At 41.0% G+C, this 21,100-nt stretch overlaps 1 long non-coding RNA gene across 1 annotated transcript in view; it reads left to right on the top strand.

Moving 5' to 3' along the window:
• The window catches only part of LOC144589262 (uncharacterized), a 126,023-nt gene that overhangs the window by 40,095 nt on the left and 64,828 nt on the right, over positions 1-21,100 (top strand). The gene's annotated exons all lie outside the window — the stretch shown is intronic.

Genomic DNA, 21,100 nt, shown 5'->3' with positions numbered 1-21,100 from the left:
ACAAATCCATTCTTGTTAAACTCAGAAAGTGGGTGGGGGGAAGTTAGGCAGGTAACTAGGGAGGAGGTCATTTATTAACTCTGGCTACAGCAGCCTGTTCTAAAACATTAAACAGAAAATAAGGTTCAGACATGTCACTGGCAATATAAGTTGTGTCATACTGGATCAGTGCAGAGACCTATCTAGTCCAGCCCTATATTCACTATTGGCCAACCAGTTGCCTGTGGGGATCTCACAAGCAGGACATAAAAGTAACATGTTTCATGTTCACCAGCAGCTGAGACAGAAGTACACCATATTTGATATTGGGGGGGGGCAATATGCACTGGTTGCTGTCGATGACCCTGTAAAGGATTTTGTTTCAATCCTGACTTTGAAAGCAGACGGGGGTTATTACTTCATTTACTGCCATCACCTTCTTTCCTTCCAGTTTTTAAGGTAGAACAGAACAGAACAAACTTTATTGCTTAAAACCATAGGTCGTCACAATCTTGTCAACAGCAACACAAAACATATATAGCACTGGCATGTCATATTTATAAACAAATATATGAGGACATAGCTTCCCCCCCCCTTTCTTAAGACTTTTCATGCTTAACACTTGTTTCCTTTGCTGCCTAAGCAGATTTTGCTATGTGATAAGTCGTAGTTACAGCCCTACCTACAAGCAGTATACAAAGAAGTCATCCTTCATTAACTTTATTCTCATCACTTGTTTAGCAAGCTAGTTACTTCTTATATGTCATAGTCCTTTTTCTGACCTGCAAGAGCTGAGCCTGTTTTTGAGGTGTTGAGTAGCCTTCAAACTTCTTAAAGGTATTTGACACTCATGATATTTCCTCCTTTTTCATCAGGACCCTCTTTGTAGACAATCTCATTTGAAGTCAATAGGACCCTGACTTCCGTGACATTTTCCATGTACATAGACATTAATTTTAACCAGTGTTTCCAAACTCCTAGCAGCCTTGCAGTGTCAATTCTTCAAAGGTCCCTCACTTCTAGTCAGTACCATGGCCACTTGCATTCACATAGCAGAGGACATCTTGAACATAACATCCTTCCTGCTTTCCTAGTCAGGCAGGGTTAGAAAGCTAAATAAGATTGGGCCAGGACTACAGATGGGAAGGCTTGAGAAAAAATGGGAAAAATTGGGGGTGGGAGGAGAATTTTTCCTGGTTTCTTCCAAAGACTTTTTTTTTATTTTTTTCTGGAAAAATTGGGAAAAAATGAAGTGTGGAATGTTATTTCACAATGATAAATAATATGTCTGTGACATGGTATTCAAATGTTATAACATGAAGAGCTTAATGAAAGATTTCTGTAGAGATGTAAAATTTCTGAAAAATTCCATTTTTTTTCTGGGGGAATGGGAAAAAAATCAGAAAAAGATGAATTTTTCAGCAGTTTTACATCTCTAGGGCAGGGGTTCCTAACCCCCGGTCCGTGGCCCAGTGCCAGTCCTTGGGCTTCCTGGAACTGGGCCATGGATGCAGATCTCCGCCCCCCCACGCAACAGGAAAACTGCAGTGCTTCCCCCGAGGGTGTATACTAAATGCTTTCTCTCTCTCTCTCACACACACACACACACACACACACACACACACACATTTCACCCAAGCAAAATTCCACACCTGCCTCCTGTCATTGTTTCTCCTACCACACCAGAAGGTTCCTGTGCATCAGAAATGCTTAGAACACACTATCGTAGATTCAGAGAAGGACACTGCCATGGTAGCCTAACAAGAATATAGTACAATACTATGCAAATCATTCTTCTCAGCACCAGAGTTGTAAATCAGTATTGATGCTGGCCTGAGGGATTATGGGTTGTACATTACAGACCCACCTAGAACAGGTAAGTGGAGACACGAAGTGCTTATGTGTGAGGAAGACAGAGAGAAACTCAGACCTGCAAAAAGGGTCTTGTAAAAAGCTGAGGTGGAAAAGAAGGAAACAACAATTTTAAGTGAAAAGAAGATGATATGGTGATATTCAGAAATCGAAAGCGATTAACCTCCCCCTGCCATTGGAAAATTACTTGTTTCATTAATTGATTTTGTTATGAGAAAGAGGAAAGTGGGTGAGAATTGACTTTTCAAATTCATGTGGCAGTTTCCTTCTCTTGAAATCTTACAGAAGGAACAAGTGGAAGAAAAGGAGTAAATCTGCAGACTTTTCCCTCCCTCTCATTCTGGACTGGGAAAGTTTTTACTGTAGTAACATAAATTTAAACACCAATTAAAATTTAATGTAGATGTTTACATGGGCCATTCTGAGATATCAACATAATTTAGTTAGACTGTTTAGCTTCTTATTTAACGTCTCTGCAGGAACACTGGGAATCTGGAGTACAGTACCTCGGTGTCAGGCAATACTTCAAATTATTTTATTTTACTACATCTGATTTTATTTTACTTCTACTGCATCTTCTATTTTCTCAATCAGGATATTTGGGAGAAACACCTGAACCTGCACAAATCAACCATTTTTTAGGGAAGGGTGTGGTTTTGTTTTGTTTTGTTTGTGTAACTCATGATATGTAGGAATTATAACGTGTCCGAGGATACCCCACAGCTCCTAACACCGGTGGTTTTGCAGAGGGTGGGGATGCCATTGTATGAGGGCTCAGCCCCCTTGTTTGTCATACAAAGGAACCAGAGCTTAGATTTTTAATTTGTTTGTTTGTAATTACATATCCAACACACCCTCAACTGACTATGTTGGCTGGGAGATTCTGGGAATTTTTGCTTTGAAAACAACCACCAACCAAACTACATTTTTTTCACCGTTGTTGAAAAGAAATCAATGCACATGTCCTAAATCTCTTCCCCCCCCCCCACCACCATCTCACCACGACCTTCAGAAACATCTGATTAACCAGTTAGTTTCCTGTCACATGGAGGAAGGAAGCCAACTGCCCTTTTGCCCTGGAAATGAATAAAGCAAGTAGAACCTACCAAGCGATATCAACAGTTTTTCAATGCTCAATCTAATTGTGCATGAATGTAACTGGAAACAATTACAACCACGAGGCAACACTATGATGCTAAACAGATGTGCCAATGGGTAACAGGTTATACAACTGAAATAGCACAGGGTGGTGCCCTGTTTTGAGATAATTATGGAATGGCTGTCACGATCCACTTGTTTTTCTTCTGCACGCCTCCTTTCAAGCATTTGTCACGGTGGTGGTGGGAGAAGACAAAATCATCACACAGCATTATGAAAACTAAGTTGTATACGTTGTATCCTTACCTGGCAGTGAGGTCCCTGAACTGCATGCCTGAGGAGACACAGGCAGGATTACATTGTTAGAAATCTAACCAATTTTGGCTTGGTTATAGGAGCAGGATTGGCCCATGTTATTAGTGAAAGATTACACGTGGTGTTTAGCTCACCAAAACGGTCAGACACACACAGACTGGATTACCCCAGTCTTCGATTGGTTGACCAAATAACTCACACTGAATCACCTCATCGCTGAATATTTCTTTATCATCAGCCTTACAGGATATGCAAAAGAAGGGACAAGTGAAATCCACATCAAGTGTTCCATAAACTTAAGAAATATTATAGAAATTAGTAAATACATGTATGTTTCAAAGTCCTCTGTGGAGGACAGGCTGTGAAAAGGAGGACTCAAAGGTTTTCAGGAGTATTCGGCTGCTGTTTAGCCCAGGTAAAAGATGTGTCAGTTGAAGCACCAACCAGAATGGCTAGTGGTCAGATACTGGGATTGGACGACCTTCAACATCTGCTGACCACTGGTTATTTCGGGTCTGACGTGTGTTCTTCTGGATTTCAAGCCAAGAGTCTTTGACATGTGTCAGTTAAAAGGCTGTCCTTTTTAATTATGATCCTCTGGTTCTTTCTTCTAAAGGTCAGACAAAATTATAACCCTCGTTCTTTGTATTTGTCTTATGGGTGTGAATGCAGGATTTTGCTGACAGCAAAAAATGGCTATGAGCGTTATTTCTCCATCTGTCACATGATCGCAGAGAGATTTCAAGAAGTAATAGTCCATTTGCATGGTGTCAGGGGATTCTCTGCAGCCTTTTTCTCATAGCTACTGTACTGAGATTTTCTTTAAAGTGGTATAAGAAAGCAGCACCATATTAAAGAAGATGGATGCAACTAAAGGAGAAAGCTGATGACATTTAATGATCAATCAAGAGGAAAACGCACACAAAACAAATCTTCCTCTCTTACCGGAGACTGGGCATCAAAAGGGCTATTTTATCTGCAAATACCCACCTAAAGTGGTCTTTTAGGCCAGATGGGCGGGGTATAAATCAAATAAATAAATAAACGCGGTAGGCCAAAACAACTATGTTATGCTGTACCTCAGGTTCTTCAGTCCATAAGCTCTTCCCTTGCATACATCTGTTTTCCTATTTATTTTACCTTCAGTAATCACATGTTAAAATCTGAACCTGCCAGTTCTCATTATGTGGCTGAAGTAAATCAACTTGTGCATTTATTAATCCCCTTTAGAAAGTCTTCCCTTGGTGCCCTCTCAATCCAATAAATTCTTCAATAAATATATATTCCAAATGCTTCTTTGGTACAGTAGCCTATGTTAAGGTCCACAATTCAACACCACACATTAGAAATAAGAAAACATAGTGTCATATAATGGATGGTCTTAGAAGCAATGTTCAGTTTGGGCTGCATATTACATTCTTCATCTTACAGGCATTGCTCCGAACATTCTTCTGACTGTCATTTCATAGCTACCATTCCACTGTTCATCCAGTCAAATTCCAAAATACTTAGCATTTGCTATCACGTTCTGCACATTTACTTCTGGCTCTTTAACTGCATTTTTGGGGCAGCTTGCTTTTTACTGATTGGTGTGAACTTGTTCATTGACTTGATTCAGTAACCCTTGCAAGCTATAAAAATTGTCAGCTAGTGATATTTTTTTAATACCTCCATAGCAAACATTGTTGACCACCTCTCCTCCATTAACAACCATGCCAACTTTGAATAAGCAAATGCATCTCTAAATATGTGCTCAAAGTACTGATGGAAAGTTGCTAGCAAAATAAATAAATCAGTGAGTAACAGATTGTGAATTATACCCAATGATGTCCTTTAGCAGAAACACCAATTTATCTTCACCAATGATAACTCAAGGCACACATACCCAAGCCCTCCCTCCTGAAATCATGCTGAAAAGCTGTTCCTGAAGGTTGAGGAATCATCCAAAAACAGAATGAGATCATGACACAGGCAGAGAGTGATTAAAATTTGTTGCCATAAGTAAAAGCAAAAGCAAAGCACCATAAGTAGTGTTGAGGGCTTCTATAAATGCATATGCACATTTGTGGAGCATTAATATCTACTGTCAGGATTATTGCTTATCCAGATCCAGTACCACCAGCTCAAGGCAACATGCCTCCCCATCCACCACTTTCTGGGAAGCAACGGTTACAGAGGGGCTCCCATCGGCCATGAGGTATGAAGGAAACCGAATGCGGGGCGAGATGGTCTCATTCAACAGGGCTCTTCTGATGCTTCCTTGAGAGACTTTCTCTAAAGGCAAAAAGCCAGAAGATGGGCATGATCCTGTATTTCTAGAGTAGGATCAACTTCTTTACTTTCCTCCATGCTTTCTCGATATTGTTTTGTCCTTGGGACCCTACCTCCCTGCTGTTCATTAGATTGTATATTTTTACATGAAAAGAATTTCCAGAACCTTACTCTGCCCCACACACAGAGACACCCCTTGATGATTCTCAATCACAGTCTCCATTTAGGCCAGGGGTAGGCAATTGTGGGACATGGTGGCACTGCAGGTTAAACCTCAGAAGCCTCTGTGCTGCAAGGTCAGAAGACCAGCTGTCATAAGATCAAATCCACGCAACGGAGTGTGCTCCCATCGCTTATCCCAGCTCCTGCCAACCTAGCAGGTCGAAAGCATGTAAAAATGCAATTAGATAAATAGGTACCACCACAGTGGGAAGGTAACGGTGTTCCATGTCTAGTCGCGCTGACCACGTGTCCACGGAAACTGTCTATGGACAAACGCTGGCTCTGCAGCTTGGGGACAGGAATGAGCACTGTGCCCTAGAGTCGGACATGACTGGACTAAATGGCAAGGGGAACTTTTACTTTTATAGGCAATTGTAGCCCTCCAAATGTTTCCACTTGTATCTTCCATTAGTCCTAGCCAGCATAGTTACTGGTGAAAATTATGGAAATTGCAGCTCCAAAATGTCTGGAGGACCACAGCTGCCCATCCCTGATTTAGGTAAACAAGAATCTCAAGCTCTACCTCCTGTTGACATATATTTTGCTAATTTTGCTAACGTTCCCAGGTGTGGTAGCTCCTCTCTCATGTGTGTCTCTCTCTTTAATCAGTTATGCATTATAATTAATATTTACGTGCTGTCAAGTCACTTCTCACGTGGTAACCACTTTCAGGGGTTTCTAGGTAAACAGTCCTCAGAAGTGATTTACCATCCCCTTCTTTCAGGGGTACCCTGGGACAGTGCAGCTTGCCCAAGGCCACAGAAGGTGGCTGTTCTCCCCGGAGGCACACAGCAGGGAATCAAACTCCCAACCTCTGGTTCCGAGGCCAGATTCCAAATTCATTAAGCTATATACAGCCAATTGTGAGTTATAGACAAGGAATTTTCTTAATTAGTGGATGTACCTTGCACAGTTGCTTTCTTTTTATATACAAGATAACTAAATGGTCATCTGAAGCAGCACATGACTACCTCCTCTCCATTTTCGCCTCACATGGGAATAGTCTCCATATTCCATTATAACTGCCAAGGAGACTGAAGTAGGCAACCTTAAAGTATTTCAGTTGGGATTTATCCACAACTAATCCCTTCTAATACTTTAAAAAGCCGTAAGTGATGTTTTGGCAGAGTTTGTATGACACTTTTTTTATGAACTCAAAGACTAATTTTGCATAAAGAAATAATGTGTAAAGTGGAGCAAATCTTAACACAAGTACATTCTAATCTCTAATTGTTTTGTTCATTGTACCAAGGACAGGTTGAGACTAGACTGTGCAGTAACTCAACCACCAGCTATTTGCTCTGCCCTTGTTTCTGTAGGAACTTCTCCTTGTTGAAAAATGCAGTCAAGTTCTTAGATTTGTCATGAACGATACACCACCTTTGTGCAGTTCTGTTTAGAAGGAATCTTAAAATAAATCCAAACTGGATTAAGAAATTCTAAGAAGCAATATTTCTCCTTTAGAAGTGATGCCAGGCTGGTAACCACAACTCCTGGCACTGGTGACAGTTGCTAAGAGAAGGAATTGCATTCCAAAAGATGTGCTTCTCTGGGCCCGGTCCCACATCCAAAAAATCTGGAAATTGACCTATGTTAAAAACCACACTGAGTTTCATGTTCACACAATGAATTCTGAAGTGCATACTTATTTTCCTCTGACACGTTTCATTGTCTTAGGAAGAGCGTTAAAATGAATTGCCACCAGAGAGCCATTTATTTTAGCAAGCTGTTTTCTTAATTGACTGAAGCCCATTATGAACCTTGCAGCTGCTTTTAAAAGGGAGCATTTCAATAACTTAGTAGGAACACAGGAAACAACTCAAAAACCATTTCACTTAAAATTAAAATGCTACATATTGTGGTGGTGTTGTTTTAATGTAGACAGGCTCTCTCTGTGTTACTATGGTTCATGCACAGCCTTCTGGCATCTCTGTCTTCCTAAATCATCAATAGGTCAAATTAGGTCAAATTAGAGGAGACAAAAAACTTTGCTTTAAATGACATCTGTATTTGCAAGCATTTCCTTTTTAACATCTTGTATCTTACAGATCAACTGGTATTATTTTGATATTGATCATTGGGAGGCACACAGGGGCTTCCATTTACAAGACAGAATGCACAAATACAGAGCTCTATGGCAGTGGATCCCAACCCTGGGTCCTCAGATATTCTTGGACTAGAACTCTTAGAAATCCTGGCCAGCACAGCTAGTGGTGAAGACTTATGGAAGTTTTAGTTCAAGAACATCCAGGGGCCCAAAGTTGAGAGCCACTGCTCCATGGCACACCCTCACAGGATGAATAATATGCTACTATTTCTCAGCGAAAAACTGCTCTGGTCTGACACTAAGAAAGAAGTCTTACGCGTTCAAAGAGAAATAAAGTGTGACTTCCGAGTATGAGGTGTCTTTAAAACAGGAGTGGGCAACACGTAGCCTTCCAGATGATCTTGTACTTTGTACAGTGTGCAACCAGTGTCATCAGCCTTAAAGCAGTATAGCAAATTGTGAAGAATGCTAGTCTAGCAATGTCTAGACGGCCACACTTGGCCCACCCCAGCTTTTAAGCATGGGCATTTGTTTGTTTGCTTGTTTACCCTGCCTTTCTCCTTAGAAAAGGAGCCAAGGCAGCTCTACAGTATTTAAATACAATGCTTAAGAACAAAACAATGGGTATACAAAGGTGGTGTACATCATTAAAATCACAACCAATGAACTAAATGAGAAGTCACATGATTTAGGAAATAATCCAGATTGCTCAGATTGTTGGTCGGTAGCTTTTTGGGATGGAATGGGGATTTGAGATGGACTGCAATTTTGTTAAATGGTGTGATTAGCTGGTGTTTAAAATATTAAGTAAGTAAGATGAGTAGTTCATTGTATTGTCTGTTTGTAATGTGATTGATTGCCTAAAAGTTTTGCTATTTTAAAAAAATCTGTGCAAACTTTGTGAAGTTCTGCAGGAGGTTGCATCATGTGTGGCTGATGCTAGAGATCACAGGTCTCTATTTGCTAATGGGTGCACTCACACAGTCATTAGCAAGCCCTTTGTCTGGAATGTGGGTGGGAAAATTCCAAGCATGGTACAAGGGAGGAAACTGGAAACCACACCTCCCAGCTTACTTTAGCTCACCTCATGCAGACATACACCACACGGACATCTGTGATGAATTTTTGGGACTCTGACCTACAATACCTATCATTTTTTTCTGGACTATGGTGCACAGCCGGAGGAAGTGCAGTATCTATCCATGAAAGCTTGCTATTTATGTGTTGTTTTTTTAGTGGTTCAATAAAGGCATCACCCTACTCTTGCATTGGTGTAATTTTGAACCACATGTCCTTTCCCTAATTCTCTACATTTGATTGAACTCGAAGATGCTCTTTGCAAAAGATTTTTAAATAACATGTTGGTATGCATGTACATTAATTTGGAATTATAGCTACCAGATGTATCTTTAAAGGAGAAGAGTATGAGTGGCTTTGCAATGGCCACATGTTCTGTCATTTTAATCTCAGCAGTTTAGCGTTGGAACTGAGCTGCCACCATACACACACACAACTACACAAATGTGTATGTGTGGAACTTTAGTGTAGTGTAGTGTATAATAAAAATTTCTGATTAAATGAAGAAAAATATATACTACAGCTGTGCAGACATAGTTTTTGGACTGCAGTTCTAGAAAATATGCACCTGTGATACTTTGTGCTTTTACCCTAGTTCTGAGAACACATTAGGAAAAAAACAAGCTAGATTTTCTTTAAAAACTCACCAGAATGCTACCAAAAAAGTGCCATTCATTTGATTGAGAGTTATGTTTCAGATGTTAACATAAAGTCAGTGGTATGTCAGGTATTACTCAGTGAAGCAGGCAAATCTCACCTAAGTCCACATAAAATAACCAATTGTAACTAACTAGTGAATAAACCAAATTATAACCCCTAACATATGCTAGAGACTGTCTTTGTGTTGTTTTTTCCCACACACACACACACAGAAAGATACTTCATGTTTCGAAATAGGCAATGTGAGTGTGTGAGGAGCTCTTAAGAGTTGGGTGTAAAAATTCCAGCCATGTTGCATGTAGAGACCGCATCCCAGAGGATGTCTGAAACCCAAACCTGGCAGGCTTGGCACAGACATCTGCCATCAATTCTTGGACTCAGGTCTACAAGTTTTCTGCACTATCAGTTAAATGATGGTGTTTAGCCTGATGAAGTGGAATTCCTATATGAAGATTACAATTTGTTTGATTTTTTTTAGTGGTCCAGTAAAAGAGATCACCCACTCTTACATTTGTGTAATTGTAACTCTCTGCATTAAGACCCAGGTACACCTTAGGCAAACAGGTTTTTCACCCTGGACCTTATTTTCCTGTGCTGTGTCAGCAGATACACACCCCGCTAAGCTATGAATAAGAACGCTTGTTTCACAGGATATATAAATTATTAACACTTTTCCGGTATTCATGTCAGTATTTCATCCCACAGTGTTTGACTAAAATGAAGCTGACACAGAATATTTTGACTCAACTTGGCAAATATTCACTGTATCCTACTGCATTTCTTTGTCTTAGTTCACCTCAGAGCATTAAGGCTGTGTATGTTTCTCTGTTCTATATGTTACATTTACTCATACCTTTGCTTCACCATGTCTTTAAGTTTAAAACTGCCTCTCAAAATATTTCGGCACAAAGGACCACGTCTCAGTTTTTCTTGCCTGTTTTCCTCAGTTTTCCTCTCCCAGTAACTGTAATACAGATCATGTGCTTATCTTCTGGATCCTCTAGGGCTGGGTAATTCTCTATCAGGGAAGTTTCTGTTGTAATTTGTGTGTCGTGTTTTTATACTTTTTTAAAAAGCCAGGAAATTTAATTCTTCAAGAAACCCCTGGTTTATAGCTATGGGAAATTGTGCTTTTGTATCCATGATTCAAACAGCCAGGTAATGGCCCAATATTGCTTAAAAATATCGTGTCAGCATTGCCAGCAGCAAAAAAGGTGGCAAGCTTTACATAGCAAGGTGAAGTTTGAATGTTGGCACCAGTGAGAGCAGTCAAAATAGTCTACAGCAGTGGTCCCCAAACTTTTTCCAACCACGGTCTCTCTCTCTCTCTCTCTCTCTCTGTGTGTGTGTGTGTGTGTGTGTGTGTGTGTGTTGCGCCCGCAAGGGGGCAGACCTCACTCGCGCACATGCACACGTCACGCTTGCAGGGAGTAGGAGTTCTGTGACGGCGGCCCAGTCCTGGATAGGCCGCGAACCGCTGCCGGGTCGCAGACCAGGGATTGGGGACCTCTGGTCTACAGGATAATAGAACTGCAGAGCTGGAAGGGACTCTATGAATCAAACAGCCTGGAAGACCCACAATTACCATTGGTTTCCAGGCGTGAAAGCTTTCCAGAATACTCTATGAATCATCAAGACCAGCCCCTGTCAAGGGAGCAGAGTGGGGGAATCAACTCCCAACCTTTCGCTGTGCTTGCTGTTTGGGTGAGAAGTGGTTAGTTGGTGAAGAAAGGAGTCAGATTCTAGGATTTTCCCTTGCTTGGTGTCACATTGTGAGTTATAGGGTCTCATCATAGGGATTTGAGAAAGAATTCTAAGAATACATTAGATAAATACATGGAGATTATGATCATAATGGCTACTAATCAGAACAGTTACATATTTTGGAGATCACTCATACATAGGGTCGCCATTAGTGGGTCGGAACTTGATGGCTTGTAACCACAGCACAGCTTTTAAAATTGACCAAAATGGCAGCCATCACTGTATCTTGTGGCAGTCAATTTAACAATGCACTGAAGGTGCTCTGTCTATCCATCCATCCACAGCTGTTCAATATTAACAGAAGAGAGATATGCACATAAGAACATAATAATGCAAGTTGAGGAAGTTTGTGTGAGCAGGTTGACGCTGCGAAACACGAAAAGCAAGATTCATGTCCTGTTTCCCAGATAGTGTCTTTCTAATAACTTTGGTGGTTGGTATTCTCAGACCACAATGACTCGTGACTCAGATGTGGTAGTGTAAAAATGCAGACACAGCAAGCTGAGCAGTGAAACACAAGAACCTGCTAATTGGCAAAAGATGTTCCCAGGCTCTGAGGTCAACTCACCAGGCATCACATTTCAGATACCACGCCAGGACATTTATGTCAAATGTGGCCATAATTTTGAACTTTTCATGCTCTATTAATTTGCTCATCTCCTCTGTCAGACAATAACTGAAGAGGCTGAATTTGTGTGGGCATCCATTCTTTCAAAAACAAAAAGAAGAAAACATTGAATAATCTTCCTGTAACATTTTCTTTAAGGACCATTTAATTTACTTCTCACTATTCTATTTTCTGAAAAAAATCACAATATATCACTTTAATACATTTCATTTTGATACTCTTTCCATTTTTCCACACTGACTTGTAGATTGACAATCAGTTTAAATTTATTAATTTTTATTTTATATCAATATTTTTAAATCTAATTATCTACAATTGGGAGGTAACTATTAAGACCAACTGAAATGCTGGAAAAAAAGCAAGTAGATCTTTGAGTTCTCCAGAACTTTTAAACAGGTTGGATGAGCTATTGTTTGGCTAGGTCAAAAAGTGTGGTGGTAAAAGGAAATTCCAAAAAAGAGAGAGAAAGTTTCAGCTGGCCCTAATAAAAGCATCACCCAGGAGTGAATTTTGCCATTTCCTCCATAAGATACTTCATGCCCATTTCCCTTTATCTGTTTTTCCATTCCACACACAACAGTCAGTCATAAATGAGTTCTGCCACTTTAGATATGGACCATCTGTCAGTGCAACCGGTGTTTCACAGTTCTGAGTCCTGCCTCCTCCAGCAGGTGCCCACTGAGAGTCAGTGCCTGGAGGAGGCGGGGGAAGGCAAGATGGGGTTCTGGCTCCAAGTGGGCACCTGCTGGAGGAGGTGGGGCTTGGAACCATGGAGCATCTGTTGGACAAATGGACAACCCGGCATGAAACACCAAACTCACGGTTTATGCCCACCTCTATTGAAGACTTAATTTAAGATTTAAATTTAATTTAAGATTTATTTAATGATGAGCTGTCGTGGATTTTAATCCATTTCCTCAGACGTCCACAGCTGTACAAAGATAGTTTCTGAGTAAACTTTCTGAAACTGTCTGCAACTATAGCACAAATCAGCCTTTGTATGCCCATGATTAAAGAAAGAAGACAATGCACATTCCCCCGATGTACATAACATATATGTCACTGTAGCTATTTACATTTTGGTGAACAATCCCAGAACAATTTGGTCTGTATCTGAAAAAAAGTGTATGTGCTTCCAGATAGGTCTGGATGCAGTTATTGTTCTTTTTTCTTTCAGGAATATTCTTCGCCATGGTTGAAAGGGCAATAAACTCATATAGTATTTGTACTCCTCTGGCTAGATTGTTAGTGTGACGGACAGGTCAGTAACCACTCCTGTCTATCACAATGGAACCCTGATTTAACAACCAATGGGTGAACAGAAAAGGCGGAACTAAGGAAATCTAGGAGGAATGGAAAACAGTTAAAGAGCAGTTAGGGATGAGTTAGGGATATGAGTTAGAGTTAGGGACTACAGTTAATGATATCAGTTGGAGAAAAGCAGTTTAGACAATTAGGACCAGCCTTGTGTTAAGGAAGAATAGAGAGAAAGAGAACAAGATAAGAAATGAATAAATACCTTGATTAACATGATTATACATAAGCAAATATAAATGTTATCAAAGCACAGTTGATTGAATGAATAAAATAAGACCATCCATGATTTACTTTATATGATTTACTTATAAACACTTAAATAAACATTGTTTTATTGAATAACTCTGATTTAAGAGTCATATGTAATAGAGTGAGGACTATATCCTCTGGTGGCAGCAGAAAAGGGTTGAGAAATAAATGTCATACCCGAAAGTGAACCTGGGTTCAGGAGAACTGGGGGTGTGTGACAGTTAGCAAAACAGAATTTTAAAAAAGCATGGTAGTCAGCATTCACATGTATCTGGAAATGTACACTTATTTTCATATATACACCAACCCATTCTTGCATTGTTCATCACATATAAAGATCTGCAGGAGTGTATATGTCATGTTTGTAAGTGGAATATATACTAAATTTTATTTTTTAAAAAATCATGGTCCTGCAAAGGTTGACACACTACCTTTAATTCAGAAATAAGTATACAACCAATAACCATATTTCTCTTGATCAATTAGTAACAAATTAGAAAGCCTTCAAAGTATTCTGCTTTAAATAGTTTTAAACTGTAGAACCTTCCCTCAAGCTCTTCTGTTAAATAATCAAAAACAGGCAGCAGGTTTTCACGTGTCTCGGGGAAATGCTGAGAAATGTGATCTAAACCACAGATGGAGAACTATGAAACCAGAACAGTGGATTGTGCAGTATCTATTTTCCTCTTTATGCCCCGTGATTGTTTCAGGAAACCACATACACTCTCTGAATAACCCCATATTATCTGTTCTTGTAAATTAGCAGTCACACATGGAATAGCTTTATGCCTTGATGAACTTAGGAAAGCTATCGCCCACTGGTCAAATTGTCACAACTATGAAATTCATGCCAAGGTGGAAATCACATCTAGCAAGTACGTCTGCAGGTGGAGCTGAACAACTAGTTGCACAAGCAGTTGCACTATCAACAAACAATAAGGGTATAACTCTCTGGAAACTTCGACAGGTGTAACTTTACGTTACGCCAAGTACAATAGGATTTCAGCCAGTATGTGGAGTATGTGCTGTATAAGCAGAAGACCTCAGGCTGAGTCCCCAGGATAAGTTACTCAATGGGCAACACATTTGGATAGAAGGTTTCGGAAAGACAACACTGGGCTAGACAGCTTATTGTCTGTTTGTTAACTTTATGTTAACAAGGATTTGCCCAGAATCTCAGGATTTGCAGGTGTGTTCTCTGTCCCAGCGTATAGATTATGCATGCCACATTTTGCCACCTATGCATTGCGTGATCTATATGTTGGCACGTGTGTGGAGTGGTTGTGAACTCTTGGTGTGCAGTGCACAGCCCTTCTTCCTTTCCAATCGCACAAGCACATGGCCAGCCAAACACCCTGTGTCTACATGTGAAAAACAACAACAACCCAAAAAGTACTCAACCGCCATCATGAGTATCTGCACACATGCCGCTGTCCACATGGTAACAAGCCACCATCTAGAACAGTTCAGAACACTCTTGACGCTGCAGTGTGTGTGGCGGGAGAATAATACCATACACAGAAGCAGTTTGGCCACAGCTTAGGCTTCAGCCATGAATCTTTTTTATGTGGGGGGGGGGCAGACTTTAGAAATCTGGGGATGAAATAAATGCTTGAGAGTTCCAGTGTTTGATGTGGACTCATGCCGTTCATGCCCACGCACACAGCTGGGAGAACAGTCACCTGTGTACACTGCCCTGTTGGCAAACACATTGGCCGAGGTAACGGACCTCTTTGAGCATTCAAAATGTGCTATATAATTTTCAAGGTTTTTTTTCTTTTTTTTTCCAGCCCACTATGTTATTTCAAAACCGCTTAGCCAGATACCCTTAGAAAAGCATACCAGGGTTCTGGAGGAGAAAGAATTGGTAGACAAGCTTCCCTGAGACACTTTATCTTTAATAATTTAAGGGTTCCTTGACATGGAAAGACTTGCTTAGGTGCCAAAAGTTTTAATGGCACTGGCTTATGGTACTGTCCTATATATTTTCACAGACAAAAAGCATGTTTATGTTCAATAGGACTTACTCATCATTTAAGTGGGCACAGGACTGTTGCCCCCGCTAATGATCACTCTCATGTCTCAGATTTTATCTAAAAAGGGCATTGAGAGAATGAATTTTAACTTACCGGTAATACATAGCTGGTCACGAATTTGGAACAATATTTCCTTGTTCAAATGTACCTACTGGACATAGAGAAGTTGCTTTGTGTTTCAGTTTGATATCCACCAGTAACACACTTTTGTTGTTTTTGGGTGTCTTACACAAATTGGTGAATAGCATAGTTAAGGAAGTGAGACTGATGAGTTGCCCCATAATAATTATATTGCACTTTACGAGGCTGGCTGACCCGGCTTGAAAGCCAGGGGTTGTGTGTTTGATTTTCCTCTTTGTTTCCCGGGAGAAGAGCCATCCTAAATGATCTTGGGCAAACTGCACAGTCTCGAGGTGCCCCCCCCCCCAATGAAAGGAATGGTAAGCCATTCCTGAATGCTCTCTACCTAGGAAAGCCTCAGAAGGTTTGCCCTAAGCCAAAACTGACTTGATGACGTGCAATCATTGTTATTATGAATCAAAATATAAGGACTATCTTTTATTGTCCTGACCTTCTCAAAGTCTTTACCTATTATTTAACACACTTTGAAAATGTATCTTGCACATACTTGTTACTATGAATTAACATATACAGTTTTCTGTTCCCAGTCTAAGCTGTTGAGATGCGTGGAAGATGGTCCCACCATGAATATACATAGGCAGTCTTGAGAGACTATGGTAACGTGTTCTGTATGGAGGACTTGAAACAGTGTCTAGTGTTCTGATGCTGTATGCGAAGCTGGAGTGTCCTCTCCAGGGCACGAAGCCTGGGTAAAATAATATGGAGGATAGGCTGTTACCCAAGCAGCAAATCCCCCCTCTCCACGTTACTGAAATAGTCCAATGGAGAGGCAAGGGCCAATACAACTGGTTCCAGAAACGTCGTAGTAGTTGACAGAATGACATGAACTGCCTCCAGGACTGCAGCTCTGGATTTTGCCTCGAGGTTGACTCCTGTAGCCTTTTCCATCAGTGGATATAGTCACAATGCAGTGGAGGTTTGAAATCGGAGTTTTCCTTCTCCTAGATGGGCTGCCTCCCAAGGCTGATGAGTCCTACCTACCCGGCCTGTTCCCTCATGGCATGGACAACGATTGCAGCGCCTCAGTGGGGGTTTGAAGTCAGAGTTTTCCTTCTCCTAGATGGGCTGCCTCCCTAGTGGGGCTGACGAGCCCCACCCACACAAGAAAATGATAAACGGAAAGCACACACATTACTGAAGTTAGATACCTACACTGTCACATGTGGTGCCGTCCACTGAAACCTCATGCCCTTTTGCAATGCAGTTCAAAGAAGCAAAAGTACATTTATGTTTATGCATGTAACTTTCGTTAATCACAGCCTCTCTTGGAGTAACTACCATCTCTTGTGGTTTGACTCTTTTCCTCCGGGGCAAAGCTGTGTGGCCCGAACTACAAACCATTGCCTCCATTGCCTGCCACAGAATCTTCTCTGAGGAAATCCGTTTGTTAGAGCCCACACATCTTGCTTCTTGCACAATCTGTCTGAGAGGGTGAGCGTTTTCAGCAATGACTTTTCCTCCAGCTCTTGCCCAGGCATTTATAACTTTTAATCCTTTCATACCATCTTCATCATCTGGTGTTTGTTTTGTCGCTGTGCTGAGAAGAAAACAGTAAACTTGAGAATCTGGATATTGTCAGGCATATACTCTAGGTCTCTGCCTTAGGGTTATTGGTCAGGATCCAGCTGGAGAATTACATAGGTGCAAGTCTGTCAACATAACTTTCAGTGGCAAACTGCACCTAGTTAAAGAGTCAGGGTAAGCATTTGTTTTTGGTTTTTTTAATTTTATTATTATAATTTATTATTATTTATAAAATCCGTCCATGCTTATTTAACATCTTGTCACCTGGCTTCAGCTTATAATCATATGTTAATACAACTACAATACATATTAAGCTCTTATTCTATATAACGTGCTTCTAACCATTGATAAAACAAGTTCCATGTCTGTATTGTCCTTTCCTTTGATTTTCAGTGTCAGTCTATCCGTTTCGGCCCAGTCCAATTTTTTTTAATTATTTCTTGATCTGTAGGTGTTACTTCATTCTTCTACTATTGTGCGAATATGATCCTTGTGGCTGTTAAAATTTGCAATATTAAATATACGTACATTTTGTTTATCAACACTTTCTGGTATTATACCTTAATAGAAATTGCACCTAGTTAAAGAGTCAGGGTAAGCATTTGTTGTTGCATGCCACGTCACGCAGCTGACTTCTGAACTAGTGGCAATTTGCTACTTTAGATATATGTCAGTGGGCCTACACTGGGCTGGCTAACTAATATATATTATAGATAGATAGATAGATAGATAGATAGATAGATAGATAGATAGATAGATAGATAGATAGATAGATAGATAGATAGATAGATAGATAGATAGATAGATAGATAGATAGATAGATAGATAGATAGATAGATAGATAGATAGATAGATAGAAAACATGCGCAGAGCCCTCCCTCCCCAGCTGATGAGATGGCTAACTAATAAAGCAAAATAATAATAATAATTTTTTAAAAGTTAGCCAGCCTGTCCACCAGCCAGGGGGACTCTGTGCATGTCCCCGCCTCTCAGCTGACAGGTGGGATGTGCGCAAAACTTCCTGCCTACCCAGGCCGACTAACTAAAACTAGTAATAAATTATTATTATTTTTTAAAAAATGGTTATCTGGCCTGTCAACCAGCGGGCCAGCTTCTGTGCCTGTCCCCAGCTCTCAGTTCAGAGGTGGGGACATGTGCAGAGGCCGGCCGGCCGGCCGGAGCTGGCGGACTCTCAAGATGGCAGCAGCCATGGCAGTGGAGGAGGAGACAGCAGCAGGAAAAGGTAGGGTGGCCATGGGGGCAGTGGGAAGGGGGCAGGCTGTGGGGGCAGAGAGGCAGCCAATTTTTGGTGGTTTTTTTAACTTAATTTTTTTTTAAGTTTAACTTTTAAAAAAATTCCTGCACGAACCAACCACTCCATTTATGGTTCATTTGGAGAAAATTTGTAAATTCATGGTCTGTAGACTTCCATGAACCACAAGCCATCTCTAGACATAAGAATACAAGTGTTGAATATTTTTAAATGTCAGGCCCTTCCAACATTGCTGTAGGAATATAACAGTGATACACACAAACCACAGAGGTTGGGGATTGTAACAATCTGTGTTAGTACACAATCTGGATCAGGGGTTTTTCTTTAAAATGTCATGATTGGATGGTCTGAAGGGTGTTCAAATGAATAAAAAAAACCTCTCCAATGTTTTCCTCTGTCATGTAGATCTCCTGGTAGTTGGTGTGTGTGTGGGGGGGTGTCAATGACTAAACCCACATGTCTTCGTAGTAACTTCCCTTTGGGTAACATGTCACAGGGATAAACACCACTGAACACCCTTCAGGTGTAAGGCTTTGAATGCAGGACACAGGTTATCTGCAAGCTGTCCATGTTACATCTACTCAAACAGGACATTTCTCCTATCTCATTGTCATGTTCAAAATACTTGGTAGTGGTCTAGTAAAATGTGAAGAATATTTATCTCCACAGGAGATTAACACGAACCGCCATTTTGGTGGTTAGTGTTGGTTTGGCCTTTGGACAAACAGGTACTGCATTTGGCACGTCCCAGCCCCTGGCTTGTGCCCACTCAGAGGCAGCGCCCAGGGGAGGTGGGGCAGTGAAGCCAGCCTCTGGGTGGACACCCTCCAGAGGAGGCAGGGCTGGGAACCATTGAACTGGCGGTTTGTTCCTATCGCTAATCTCCATATTCCTGGTGTGGAGTTGGGTCAAACGCAAAGGGAGTGTAACTTCTCACATGCTCCTCATGGTTAATTTAAAAAGACATATCTTTTACATGTTTACCCACTGTTTATACCAAACTCATGTATTTTCTCACATTGTTACCTTCTTTGAAATTCTGCTGAAATGGCTTTGTAGAGTGCTGCTCTCCATTCAGGTAAAGGTAAAGGTAAAGGTTCTCCTTGACAATTTGTCCAGTCGTGTTCGACTCTAGGGGCGGTGCTCATTCCCGTTTCCAAGCCATAGAGCCAGCGTTTGTCCAAAGACAGTTTCCGTGATCACGTGGCCAGCGCGACTTAGATACGGAACGCTGTTACCTTCCCACCAAGGTCGTCTCTATTTATCTACTCGCATTTCCATGCTTTCAAACCACTCATAATGCTTAAAGTTAAAGATATTTTTATTGTACATAAATGCATAATTATCAGCTAGGCCTATAACCACCTGTTTAGGCAGTTATTCCAAAAACAGCTTCTCCAGATTGCTGACTCAGTTTCCTCTTGGGATGCTAAAAACCTTCATGCTCATACAGTCCACAGGGTACTTGGCCTTAGAAGTGAGCAGAGATTAAGCCTGTCCCAACCACGCTGCAGGGGTCAACCACAAAGAGGTGCTTTTTTTCACAAAGAGGGAGGCCAACAAAAATTTGTGGTTTGTTGTTTCTACTTGCGTCATCCCTCATTAAGCAGCATCCTTGTTGCATTTAAATGTAATGTGCACATCAACAGCATTTAATAACAGCTTTTCTTCAAAAAAACAGGTCAGCATGGAGATGCCTCATCAGGGCCACCTTGTAACTTTCAGATGATAGGTTTGCTCTTTGATGGTTCCCTTCCAGATCAACTGTTTCATGTTATCCAGCTGTATCTTTGTAAAACAGCCCACGGAGAATTGTGTTGTCAGATTGCCTACGCTACAGTTCAGCACAGATTCTATACAAGCTCTGTAAGAGTAGCTGTTATTATTCTGGCTAATAAGACAGTCGCTCAGAGTCACGTCTGACTGACCAAAAAGGCAAGCTGTGTGATAATTCACCATATCTACTTCATCAGCTTGTGTAGTCTTTGTCCCATCTTCATGTACAATCTTGCAGTACACATACAGCCCTGGGCTATTTAAATCCATATGATCCTCACCATTTTCTGCAATGACAAAAGTCCAGAGGTACGGACTCCATCAGGGCAGTGAGGGGTGGTACTACAAGAAATAAGCTTTTTTCAATGCTTGTCTGTGTGAGGTGAATGTGGAACAAGTCTAGTTCAGATTGATTACATTCCTGAGAGCCTCTGTGGATAGAAGTTACACTGTTGGTTTAAAATACATCTTTCCTAGTCTGCACTGAGCGCTTCCTCTTTGTTACTGGTCTCAAGGCCTATGTTTTCTTTCTACCAGGACCTTTTCTTTTAAACAAAAGGGGCAAACCTACCCATCTCACTTGTGATGCTTCTCTTTCTCCTTGTAATGTACTTGATCCTTCTTGTGATGTCAATGGATGCATACTGTCTAAAGCTGCATGTGCAACATGGCTATCCAATATTTTGAACAGCCACTTTTGCATGCGGTTTAATGCTGGGTAGCTCAGCGGTTTAGGTCTCTGGTTGCAGAGCCAGCGGTTGACGGATCAGTTCCCTTCCGACAAGGGGCTGGATTTGATGATCCGTATGATCCCTTCCAGCTCTAAGATGATGATGATATCCAAGCTTCTT

Source organism: Pogona vitticeps, chromosome 1 (assembly GCF_051106095.1).
Source record: "Pogona vitticeps strain Pit_001003342236 chromosome 1, PviZW2.1, whole genome shotgun sequence".
Taxonomy (NCBI): domain Eukaryota; kingdom Metazoa; phylum Chordata; class Lepidosauria; order Squamata; family Agamidae; genus Pogona; species Pogona vitticeps.
This window is presented reverse-complemented; position numbering and strand designations above follow the sequence as displayed.